Below are 12,551 nucleotides of genomic sequence, written 5' to 3'. Positions count from 1 at the left end.
TCTTAAAGAAAAAAATATGTATAGCCATTTTAGGAAAAGCAACAGACCACTTCTACGCTACGAACCAAGACCAAAAAAAATTACATCAAGTGCTTCAACGCTTACCTATATGTAACAGAAAAGTTTGATGTTCCTACAAAGACAGTCCTAGTAAGTGGCAGAGATGTAATGAAATCAAATCAATAATTCATTAAATAGGCATTTAGTGAAATCACCATAGGAGGACTGATCCTAAAACATCACTATTGATACGTTATAAATGAAGTTCAAATGACATTAAAAAAAAAAAAATCTATCCTATTTAGAACTCAGCACTGCTTCCATAGGTTGGAAATCAAGATGCCTTCAACCAGTCATCGTTAAGTGAGCTGTACAATCTTCTGGCTTACTTCAGAAGATGTAAACTGTTTATGGAGGGCAAAATGAAAGAATAACCATGTGAAAATCAGTGAGCAAAGAAAGACGCACGAAATCCATAGCCTGAAATCACATGACCACATTGCAACGCAGCCCCTCACACCACTGTCACTGTCAGGCAGCTGGGGCGACAGGGTGCAGATAGGCGCGGAGACCGCGATGGCCCCCTGCTCACGGTTTCTCCAAGAGCTGCAGTCCTAACGAAAACAGAAATGGGACTGCCAAGCAGTAAATCATTGTGTCTCTTTCGCACACACGCGCACACCTCGGGGAGCTGCTGGGCAGCCGCTGGAAGTTAGCCGGCTGTCTTCTCTGGGCAGCCCGGCGATCGCAGCGTTTGCTGTGGAGGAGGACGCGCCTCTTACCCACGCCGCAGCCGGCCGGGTGAAGTTGCCCTGAAGCCTGCCGCCGCCTCCAGCCCTGCTGCCTCCGGGATCCAGGCATCCCCCTGCTGCGCCCGCTCGCTTGCCTGCCGGCACGCTGGAGGCCGCAGCGCTACATGGGGCTGGCGGGCTCTGCGGCCCCGGCGCCCTGGCCGTGGGAGAGCAGCGGCCCCAGCGCGCCCCGCGCGTTCTCACGGCCCGGCCCCGCGAGCGCAGCAGCCGGCGCGGCGCTGCCCGGCGCCCACCCCCGTCAGTGCTCCTGCTTCGGGCGCCGCGGGTCCCGAAGGGCCCCAGGCCCTGGGCCGGCCCCCCGGGCGTCGTCTCCTTTCCTCTCGCTCCTCCCCAGCGTGGGAACCCGGCCCTGGCTCCCCAGGGCTGGGCAGCTGGGAGCGTATGGAAGGTTTCTCAGGAGAGGAAGGAGACCCAGCCCAAGCCGCGGTCCCGGAAGAGGGACCGCCTGTCTGAAGAGCCCCGACCGCGTGGGGATGCAGAGACCACTTACTCGGTGGCTTCGCACACCTCGGGGCTGTGCTTGCGGATCTCTAGCAGCTCCAGGGTGCCCCTCGCAAATCCGCACTGCGAAGGGAGAAAGAGAGCGGGCGTCAGGGGTGGCAAGCGGTGAGCGGGAGAGGGGACCCTGCAGTGGCACCTGTGGGTCCCCGCGCGAATGCACCCTGGGCACTCGCGGCAGCGGCACTTACGCTTGGGTCACTGGTGTCTACCTGCTCAACAGGCTGGGCGGGACGCTGCGTGCCTCGGAAACTGTATCGCCCGCGTCGCTCCCAGACAGCCCTCCTTGCCTTTGTCTCTCTGTGTCTGTCTGTGTCTCCCTCTTTGATCACCCCAAAGGAACCCTTGCAGTTCCTTTCCATAAGCCATTCGATTTTTTCAAACCTCTCCCCGCCTCCTCCCCTTCTCTGCACCGAAAGACTGAAAAAGAAAGTAGCAGCGAAAACGCACCATGGTGAGATCACGCAGGGCTGGGGTCCCTAGGCTCCTCCAGGCGCTCCCTCCCCCACAGGTGTCCTCCGCCTGGGTTTGTTCCAAACTGCTCGCTGCTGTAGCGCAGGAAAAGTGTAGGAAAACTCTGCACTGAAACCTGCTTCTGGAAAACTGACTCTGCGCTGAGTCCCACCCACCAGGCTCAGACTAGGGCAGGGGAACTGAGTCCTGGTCTCTGCAGCCTCCCAATCGCCATACCAGCAATTACTGTGTGGAGACAGAGACCTGGGGCAGGGGACAAAAAAAAAAAAAAAAAAAAAAAAAAAAAAAAGAGAGAGAAAGGCAAAAATTGGAGGGGACTCAGGGAAAATTTGGCCCACTTAAAAAGAAAAACAAAAACATGTCTTCTCCACTATGCACTGGTCCAGAGAAACTGTAGTTTTCCACAGTTAAAAACTCCAACATTTCTGCTGGGAAGTTGACATCTGTGCTGATGACATTCTCGTCCTGGTTTTCAGATTTGAAGCCAATCTACTCATTTGCAGATGTAATTTTATGGTTACAGAGATTTTACATATTTTCAGTAAGGTCTGGCTTCTGCCTGGTTCAATGCATTTAGTTCTATTTGTTACCGATGTGTTTGTTGTGATACTATGCTTTTAGTCACCTTTCTGACTTAAAAAAATCCCTTCATGCTGTTCCATTGTGAATTAACAATTAATTATGATCTTTATGTGATCCCTTTTCAATTCAGTTCAATTCATGGTTATCTTCCTCTTTTATATCTTCCCCAAATACACCATCTAATCTGATCCCATTTTAAGCTCATCACATTTGCAGACTTTCTCCCAGTCTTGCATACTGTGCTTGCCTCATAGTGAACATTAATCAGAATCAGGAAAAAAATACATTTAAATAAGTCAAGAACAGTTAAAAAAAAAAAAAAGTCAGCAATATCAGCACAGGTAGCCACAGAAACTTTTGCCTTCCTGCCATCTCAGAAACTTCTCTTCCTCTACGTTTAACCCATGATACTCTCTTAGATCAGCAGGACATTTGTACTAAGAATATTTAGAACTTCAGATATAGAAGGAAACCTTAAAAAAACACACAGTAATTCATTAGTAAAAGGAAGAGGGAAGTCATACTATTTTTAAGTAAATTAAATGCTATGAACATTCAGAAGAAAATGAGATATTGTCTGACAGTGTTCATAAAGGAACAGTATTAAAGATAGGACTTGAAGGATTGGTCATATTTGAAAAAAGATACAATAGAGGACTTCTTTGTTGTTTTTGCTTTTTTCTGACAGAGGGAAACTTGTGAGCAAACATGTAGATATTGGAAAGGCATGGCACTGTTATTCAAGAAACAAGGAGTAATACCATCTGGTAGAAATAAAAAGTACATAAAGAAAAGTGTAGGAAGATATGGTAGAAAGATAGGCCGGGTTCAGATGCCTGATCCACAGTTGCCATGTGTTGCAGGCTTGTATAAAGACTTTGTTGTTGCTGTTGTCTTCCCCTACTGATACCATTACCAATATTCCTTTCATTCTGGAACATGACTTGTTTAACCCATTAATTTCTACTTTTACCATTCTCAAGTTTTATAGCACACCAAAGTCCTTGGTTAGTATTGCATTTAACCCCAGTACATCTGCCAGGAGCTACTGAGTTTTACCAAGGGTAAACCCTCAACTGGAGAATATCTTGTCTTCTTCCTCCTCTGTCCTTTCTGACAGTCAGACAGTGGGTAAGAAGAGGAAGCAACCAATCTAAGCATAAGGGTAGCTAGAACCACCAAAAGGTGACGGCAAAAGACATTCTGTAATCTGTATGTTTGATATGCTCTAAAAAAGTAACAAGAGTTCCTTGATGTTAGGGAAGTACTAATCTTCACAGCCTAATTTCCTAGCAATGAACTTGGTTCATAACGAGATTCACTAAAGTGCCTCCTGAGTGGATAAATGAATACCTGAATATGTCATCATCTTCCAGGTCTAGTCTTCTTTCTTATAGTTGACTTATGGGTTAAAACTTTCCTCCACTTTATTGAGAATAAGAAAGTTGTCATGACAACTTAATAAAAATGTTAACAAGGAAAATTATTCAGTGTAAAGCAATCTCCCTAGCCATGTTGGTGCTGGCAGAAAAGCTCAGATATTTTTATTTCCTCTCAAGATGCTTTGTTTTTCTTGTACCTACAACCCACAATTGACAACAGTACGAGAGCATTTAAATGTAGGTTACTTTCACACTTGCAAATGAAATGACAATAGCAACTAGAGATAGTATCTAAATCCTTGCTACTCAGATTATGGTTTTTATGTTAGCAGTATCCCATAACCTACAATCTTGTTGGAAGTACAGAAGTTCAGGCCTCTCTCCAAACCAACTGAATCAGAATATCCATTTAAAGAATCCTCAAGTGATTCCTATGCACATTAAAGTTTGAAAAGCACTGATCTACTATCGAGGCATTAAGTATGATAAGCCTCAAAACACATTGTATGAATCTTTCTAAATTCAGGGATTTTTTAGAACCCGCATCTTTATTTTTCTGGGTTACTATTGCCATGTCAGTTCAAATAAAGTATTGGGACTAATGGTTTCATCTCTACTGACTTTGTGGACCATAATAAATTCATAAACCAAGGGGAATTAAGAAAGAGATAGAGAACAGAAAAAGGGTAGAAATGAGAGAAGTGCTACGTGTATATCAGGGGCAGAGCTTTGTTTTATTTTTAGCAAACAAACTATGGATTGTATTGTTTGCCAAATTAGTATAACCTCTCAAGTATAAGAAATATAAGATAAACTTCTGGCTCCTTATTTCCTCCTTTCCTTAGTATTATTCATTTTAAATTTGTTTTAACGTACCTGGTGAGATAAAGTTTACACTGGTAACTTGCAGTAAGATGACACAAAGACTCCAAAATGTCTCTTTTGTATGAACGTAAAGCTTCAGTTAGAAAAACTAGATCTTATTAGGTTGGCGTTCACACATTTCTAGTCCTGGTACAGACATTCACGAAGCAGCCTGGACTAGAAGAGATTCTGATGGTAACAGAAATGTTGTCCACTATATTTTTGCCAAGGAATTGGTGTTTGTGCGCAGTAAATACAGTGGTAGGTAGAATAATGGCACTCCAAAGATGTCTACCTGCTAATTCTTAGAACCTGTGAATATGCAGTTTTACATGGCAAGAGAGAAGTAAGGATGTAGATAGAATTAGGATTACTAATCAGCTAGTCTTGGGATGGGAATATTATTCCAGATTAGGTGGGTGAACCCATTGCAATCAAAGGGGTCCTTGTAAAAGAAAGATTAAAACAATAGAGTCAGAGTCAGCGTGATGCTATGTTAGAAAGACTTGATCAGCAATTTCTGGCTTTGAAAATGGAAAGGGGGCCAGGTGCAGTGGCTCATGCCTATAATCCCAGCACTTTGGGAGGCCGATGCAGGTGGATCACCTGAGATCAGGAGTTCAAGACCAGCCTGACCAACATGGTGAAACCCCATCTCTACTAAAAATACAAAAAATTAGCTGGGCATGGAGGCAGGTGCCTATAATCCTAGCTAGTCGGGAGGCTGGAGCAGGAGAATCACTTGAACCTGGGAGGCGGAGGTTGCAGTGAGCTGAGATCACACCATTGTACTACAGCCTGGGTGACAAGAGTGAGGCTGTCTCAAAAAAAAAAAAAAAGGAAGCAAAAAGAAAGAAAACAGAAAAGGGCTTAGCCAGGGAATGTGTGCGGCCTCTAGAAGATGAATAAGGCTAGAAAAGTATCCTCTCTTAGAGTCTCTGGAACAGAAAATAGCCCTGCCATCATGTAGGTTTTAGTCTTTTGAGACTCATTTCAAACTTCAGACTTCCACAAATGTATGATAATAAATGTGTGTTATTTTAAGCCCTAAGTTTGGGGGTAATTCGTTACAATAGTAATAGGAAACTAAATGTCAAAGTGTCTTTGGTGTTGGGCAATGACAAAGGCCGGAAGAATTGTGTGGAGCCAGCATTTTAAAAACCTAAATTGCCCTGAACACATTGTTAGTAGAAATGTGGATGTTAACTCTGCTAGTGAGGCCTCAGAAGAAAGTAAGAGGCATGGTAGAGAAAATCTGTATCATCTTAGGGAATAAATAAATCATCATAAATCATCATGAACAGACTGCTGGTACAAATATGGACATTAAAAGTGCATTGAACAGGATACAGGTGGAAATGAGGAAAGTGGTACTGGAAATTGTAGGAAAGGAGATCCTCAGTTGATATGGTTTGGCTGTGTCCCCATTCAAATCTCACTTTGAATTTTAACAATCCCCACATGTCAAGGGCAGGGCCAGGTGGAGATAATTGAATCACAGGGGCAATTTCCTCCATACTGTTCTCCTGGTAGTGAATAAGTCTCACGAGATGTAATGGTTTTATAAATGGGAGTTCCCCTGCACAAGTTGTCTTGCTTGTTGCCATGTAAGACGTGGTTTTGCTCCTCCTTTACCTTCCACCATGATTGTGAGGCCTCCCCAGCCATGTAGAACTGTGAGTCCATAAAACCTCTTTTTCTTTAAAAATGACCCAGCCTCAAGTATGTCTTTATTAGCAGGGTGAGAACAGACTAATATGTCAGTATATGGTGGCAGAAAACTTAGCCAAATTATGTCTCACAGATATGTGGAAATATTGATCTTGGATATTTAACTGAGAAGATTTTTAAGCAAAATGGTGAAGGCACAGCCTACTTTCTTCTTGCTATTTATTGTAAAATGTGAGAAAAAAGAGAAAGATTGAAGGAAGAACTGTTAAGCCAAAAAAGAACGGAACTGGGAAATTTATGTGGGAAATCCTCAACCTATCCACACTGCAAATTATGCTATGCCATCTTTTGTCATGGTAAACATGTCTTTTTACTTTGCAAGTCTGAGATATTTTATCATTTCTCATATTTGAAAAGCCTACTGTATGTCTAGATACAAAAGACCTCTATATGTTTAACTTATGTTAGAATAATAGTTATACCGACTCTTTTAGTTGCCAATAGTTAGCCCTGATATCATTTCATAGGCACTAGTGTTCCATAAATTGTATGTACTTTGAATTAAAACAAAATGGCATCCTGTAGGCCCTGACATATTTAATGCTGTTTCAAAAATACTCCATCATAGAGGTAACTTACAATTTCAATGATTTTGGAATATTGAAAAAATGTAGTAGAGTGGTTACAGTGTCATATAAAAAAGTGAGATGAATGAGTTTAATGGCTACTGCAAAGTAAATGTTTTCGAAACTTGTTCAAAGGTGTTTTTGAGTGTAACTCAAGATATTTCAGCACAAAATATCTCAAACAAGTTGATCAGTTTCAAAAGAAAGCTTCAGCCAAACGAATAAATTATATCTGTTAAAAAAAAAATTCCATGGAAAGATAGCTGTAGTTAAGCTCTCATTCTAAGTTGGTTCAACAACACTCTGTTTTCAATATTGTTTTTGTTTTCCTCTAGCTTACTACCCATTCCCTATCTTGCTTCTTATGAAATTTCTAGACTTTGCAAAATAGTTGGCCATTTGAAGACAGAGTCTATGTTTTATAAGTCTTTGACTTTACTATTTTTTTTTTTTACATAGAAAACTAATGCCAGGTGCCAATCAAAGAAAAAAATTATCAAAACAAGGACGAATGATCTCTTTGCTGTTGTTCTAACATTTTAATTGTCAAGAGATAATCATCGTTAATCATAATAGTTAACATAATAGGATGATAATTATCCACCAGGCATTATTCTAAGCACTTTGTATGCATTACATTATCTGTTTCCCCTAAAATCCCTTTGAAGGTGAGCATCATTATCATGTCAGCTTTACAGATGAGAAAATTGGGGTATAGGGAGATTAAGCATCTTTCCCAAAATCACACAGCTAGGAAGTGGCAAAATTAGGACTCAAACTCAGGCAATCTGGCTCATAAGCCTGGGGTATTAATAATTCTGGTTACTCTGAAAGGAGCTTGCGAATTATCAAAATAACGATCACCAGTTCAGATGTATTAAGTCATATTCTTTGAGTAGGCTCCAGAAACCTGTATTTTAACAAGCGTCTGTAGATCATTCTGAGAGTTGAGAATCACACAATCACTAAAAATGTCAAGATTGTAATCTTATTGAAGAAGCCTTTGGGTGTTTGCACTCTGGTGATGCCATTATATAATAGGCTTGAGTTTTCAACATTAGCACATCAAACTGATCTCTTGATGTCTTTGCTTAACATTAATTTCAGCTACCAAGTGACTAGTGGAGAATGAGTTTCAATAGCTTGATTTCCTAATAGAATGGCTAACTACATAGGTGTCTTGTGTTTTCATTTAATTTTGCATTTGTAGAAAAGGAGGGAAAAAAGGGAGGGATGGAGAGAGGAAGGGAAGGAGAGAGAAACTTTACTGAAGCAGGTCAGCAAAGCACTGGAAATATATCCAATAAAGTTACTTACAAAAGAAAGTATTAAGGAAAATATACTCAGGTAATTTTGCCCCGATTCTTCAAATGTCACAAAAGTTGTCTTATTCGTGCTTCCTTTCATGGCACAACCTGTTCAACAGTAATCCTTGATTAAATGAAAGCCTTTTACAGAGAGTTGAAAATTTTTAACATCTTCTATTTTTAAACACTGGACACATAAACACCCGAAAGCTCCTGAAGTTGAAGCTCCAAACATCTTCCTCAACCAAATGACTGTCTGCTAGTTCAGGAGGTCTTGCATAGCTGAGTTGAAATAGAGTTAAAAACATAACAGCCTTAAAAGAACATCACATTTACTCAAAATTATTATAGAAGAGGGTTTTTTTTTTTATTGTGGAGATTATGAGCATGAGCCCTTATATTTTAAGAAATATTCCAAAGTAATATGAGCTTCTGATCTATAGGAAAGAGAGAGTCATCTGTATAAAAAGACAGTTTGTAAACTTTCAAATAATTTTTTCCAAGTAGCCTTTATTTGCTAAAGTGCCATCTCTTTAAAAATATTATAAGAGATAAAACATTTTCTACTTCTTAGATTATACTTTCATAACTTAAAGTTGCAAAATGTGGTATGAGAAAAATAATATGCCAAATTAAGCTGTCCTGTAAAAATAAGCCCAGGAAATTTTCATTATTCTTACACAGGACGCTCACTAACTGGGGATGTTTTGTATTAATGAGCTAACGTAACTGTATCAGAAACATTTAATGAATGGGTATGAGTTTTGCTTTTGATTCTCACCCTGCCTTAGAAGTCAAACTGTTTTCTTTGAACCTAGCTCCTAAGTGAGTTTCATGGCTGCTGCTTCTCCTGGAAAAAGGGAAGCACATAGATCTCAAAACTGTAAAAGGCAGCCAAAAACACTGAGATACTCTTAAATGACAGTCTCAGCAGACAGGGCCAAAAGGCATATCCTGAGCCATGGTTTAAAAAAAGAAAAAAAGAAACTGATTCAAGTCTGAAAGTAAAGAGAACTGTTTTGACATAGGGAAAAGGCAAATTATGCAGAGGCAGGCTTGTTGAAATCTCATTTTATGAAAATGACAGCTATGGCTGCCGCTCTCATATTTATAAAATACTTTGTTTAAACAGTTGACAATATTACCTAAGAGAAATAACGTCTTAGCAAATCTCTTTCTTATTACTTTTTAGAGTATTCTATTTTGGTCTCATTGTAAAATTAATGCAAGGAGCTTTCCCTTTCCAACACTATGGAAGATGTGCAGAGAAACCCTTCCTAGTGCTGAAAAGCTGACAGGCTGAATAAAAATTTAAATATGCTTTTAAGGCTTAACCAGGCTGCCTGTTCAGAAAAGGTAATGTGCTGAGACCAGAAACGAGGAGATACGGTGCCATTGGTAAGCAAGCATGATATCTGGCAATTGCCCTGAGGTCATCTACTTATAACTGGTGGGCTTAGAGCCTAGGTTATCAGGTGACATGTGCAGGGGAGACAGAAGACAAAACTAGCTGTGCAAATCAAAAATGACAGCACACTAATAGTAACCTTGGGTGAGGAAGGAGAGTGTTTTCACACGAAGTACCTTGTCTCTTTAAGTATTGGCTCATAATGGAGCAGGGGAAGAAACACATCTCTACAGTAAATTTCTGATCACAAGCCTCTACTTACACAGTTTTTGATTAGAAATGTATAGTAACTCTGTAGGTTGAAAATCCCCAGGCAGAAACTATATTTGAAATGGTCATGTGTTGAGAATGCCCCAGGGGCCAGGCAGAAGCAAACAGTAATCCTCACTAGGAAAATACACTTTAAAGATAAGCTTCAAATAATCACTACAAATAAAGTATCAGGGAAAACGAGTCTGTAATAAGGAAGTTATCAAATACATGAGGGAAAAAGCTGCCATAAATCATAGAAAGGAGAACTAAAGAAATTAAGTCAGACCAACAAGGACTATAAAAGCAGAAATTATTCAAAACAGAATATATGTTTTTTTAAATATGTGTGTGTGTATATATATATTTAAATAAAATGTATTTATAGTATAACAAAGAAACCAAATAACTTGACCAGTTTGAAACTAAAACCAGAAATAACTCCTAGAAATTAAAAACACAATAATTAGGAATAAAGTTTCATGAATGTATTAAATAGATGAGATAAAACTGAAGATAAAATTAATGAACTGGAAAATATATATAAAGAAATAATACTGAATTTAGACAAAAAGATGGATGAAAATATGAAGGATAGGTTAAGATGTTTGTAAGATGCTATAAGAAGAGCATAGCAATTTAGTGGCAAGGCAGTATTCAAAGTGATAGTGGTTAAGAGTTTCCAGAATTTAGTTCAGTCACCCATCTCTGCTTAGTCCGACAATTTCCAAGAAAGATAAATACATTTTAAAATATCTAAAAATCCACTTACAAATACATTTGGTAAAAGGACCAAACAAAGATAAATAAATCTTAAAAGCAACCAGAGAGAAAATCAGATCACCTGGATCTGTGAACAGTGTAATGACAATTAGATTGACTATCAGCTTTGCAAATTGCGTAACAGAAATAATTAAAGATGGAAGAAAACAGACAATCTTCATAGTGTGAGAAATGCTGAGAGAAAAATTACTGTCTTTAGGATTTGATATTCAGCAAAATTGACTTTGAAGAAATGGTAGGTGGGGATGAAAAGAAGTTAATCTTTGAAATTTTAAAACCAATATACCTCCTATAAAATAATTTCTAAAGATGTAGTACAGAAAGAACAATTTCCAATCAGAAGATCTAACTGCCAAGAAACAATAGTGAGGAAAAAAACAACAAATATGTAATATGTTTAGGTCAAATACAAAGAAATAAGAGTGATAAATTTTAAGTACTTCCTTTCCTCAAAAAGAATAAAGCAAAAAGTTACAAACTGAAGTTATTTGCAACACATAATTAAAAACAGATGAACAACTTTGTAAATAGTCCACATGTCCTACATTTTTCTTTGATATGTTCCCAAGAGTTTGGGTTTCAGAGAATGAGTTATTTAATTGTGACTAATACCACTTGCCAGATCATTTAATATTTTAATCAATTTATAATCTTATCTGTTTTGTGTAAAGAACGAACTACATGCTTGCTATTATTTTTACTAAAGATTTATGTTTGATATTTTTCATTAAAAGTGAATCTCAAAGTGTATTTCTTTCATAAGTCATTTCAAATATCTTACATGTTTATCTAGTCATTATTATTACCACAACCTCATATTTTTTGGACTGTCAGTTGATGTCCTTTGCCCTTGGTTGAGGTATTAGTGTTTTTCTAATTCATTTCAAGAAATTCCTCATATAGTGATTTTATGCACCTGAAATATCAAAATTATGAACCTCAACTTTGAATTCATCTTGATTAAATTCCAAGAAACTACAGATTACAATAGAATTTAATGAGAAACCATAGACAAAAAGTACTCAGTGCTGGGCTGATTATTATCCTTTTCAAACTAGCTAAAGACTATTTGCATTATGGTGATCATAATAGGACAATGAAAGAATGCAGTTGGAGGGCTAGGCAGATAAGGTAAGGACTTATTTAAAATTAAAGTACGCACACTCTGATTTTCCATGCAACAACTGTATACTGACATTCAAAAAGAGGGAAAATACACTCTTGTCAGATTCATTCATTCATTCATTCATTCAGATACTTTTACTGAATAGCAATCATATACCAGGCACTATTCTGTAAACTGGGGAACAAGCAAGGATGCCTATTGTTGTGGCATTCCACAATGACATAACAGACCATTAAAAAGATTAACAAATAAAATATCAGGATGTCAGGTGGCAATATGTGCTATGGAGAAAAATAGAGCAGAGAAGGATGGTTGGTAGGAGACAGTTAAGGTACAAAGAGAATGTCAGTTGTGCAGCCAATAGATTGTTATTTCTTAAATATCTAAAGTATGAACTATTTCAGTTTTGTTACAACCACGGTATCCGATTTCATTTTCATTAGGAAAACAGAAATCACTTCACACATTTCAAACAGAAAGGGATGCTCATAGAACTACTGAAAGACCTCGGGAAGGAATGTAGGGATCCCAGGAGGAACATACCCTTGAGGATGCCAGCTGCCTGCAGCAGTCATGAGGTTGATACAGATCTCAACAAAGTCCTCTGCCCCTGCAGGTGTCTTCTGCTGCCAGAGGAGAACAGTGCTTCTCCTGTTCTCTTTCATCTAAATCTGACACAAATTCTGAATCCAAATTAAACCCTGCTGGTGGAGGATTCTGGGAACTGTCCATTCTATGCTCCCTACTTGCATTGCGAAAGAAAATATAG

At 39.0% G+C, this 12,551-nt stretch overlaps 1 protein-coding gene across 8 annotated transcripts in view; it reads right to left on the bottom strand.

The window, feature by feature from the left end:
- The window catches only part of GUCY1A1 (guanylate cyclase 1 soluble subunit alpha 1), a 68,701-nt gene extending 66,739 nt beyond the window's left edge, over positions 1-1,962 (bottom strand). For 2 of the 8 annotated variants that reach the window (XM_008000075.3, XM_037993163.2), the window contains exons 1-2: positions 1,502-1,962; positions 1,303-1,376 (exon numbers count right to left, since the gene is read on the bottom strand). The gene's annotated coding sequence lies outside the window, so the exon portion shown is untranslated. Of the gene's footprint in view, positions 1-682; positions 1,054-1,302; positions 1,377-1,501 lie in introns of those variants that run through there. The other 6 variants (XM_008000074.3, XM_008000080.3, XM_008000073.3 and 3 more) reach the window with 4 other exon arrangements.
- Positions 1,963-12,551: the final 10,589 nt, after the last annotated feature.

The sequence above is a fragment of the Chlorocebus sabaeus genome, chromosome 7, assembly GCF_047675955.1.
Source record: "Chlorocebus sabaeus isolate Y175 chromosome 7, mChlSab1.0.hap1, whole genome shotgun sequence".
In the NCBI taxonomy this organism is placed as follows: domain Eukaryota; kingdom Metazoa; phylum Chordata; class Mammalia; order Primates; family Cercopithecidae; genus Chlorocebus; species Chlorocebus sabaeus.
Note: the sequence above shows the minus strand (reverse complement) of the source record. Positions and strands in the feature narration are given on the sequence as shown.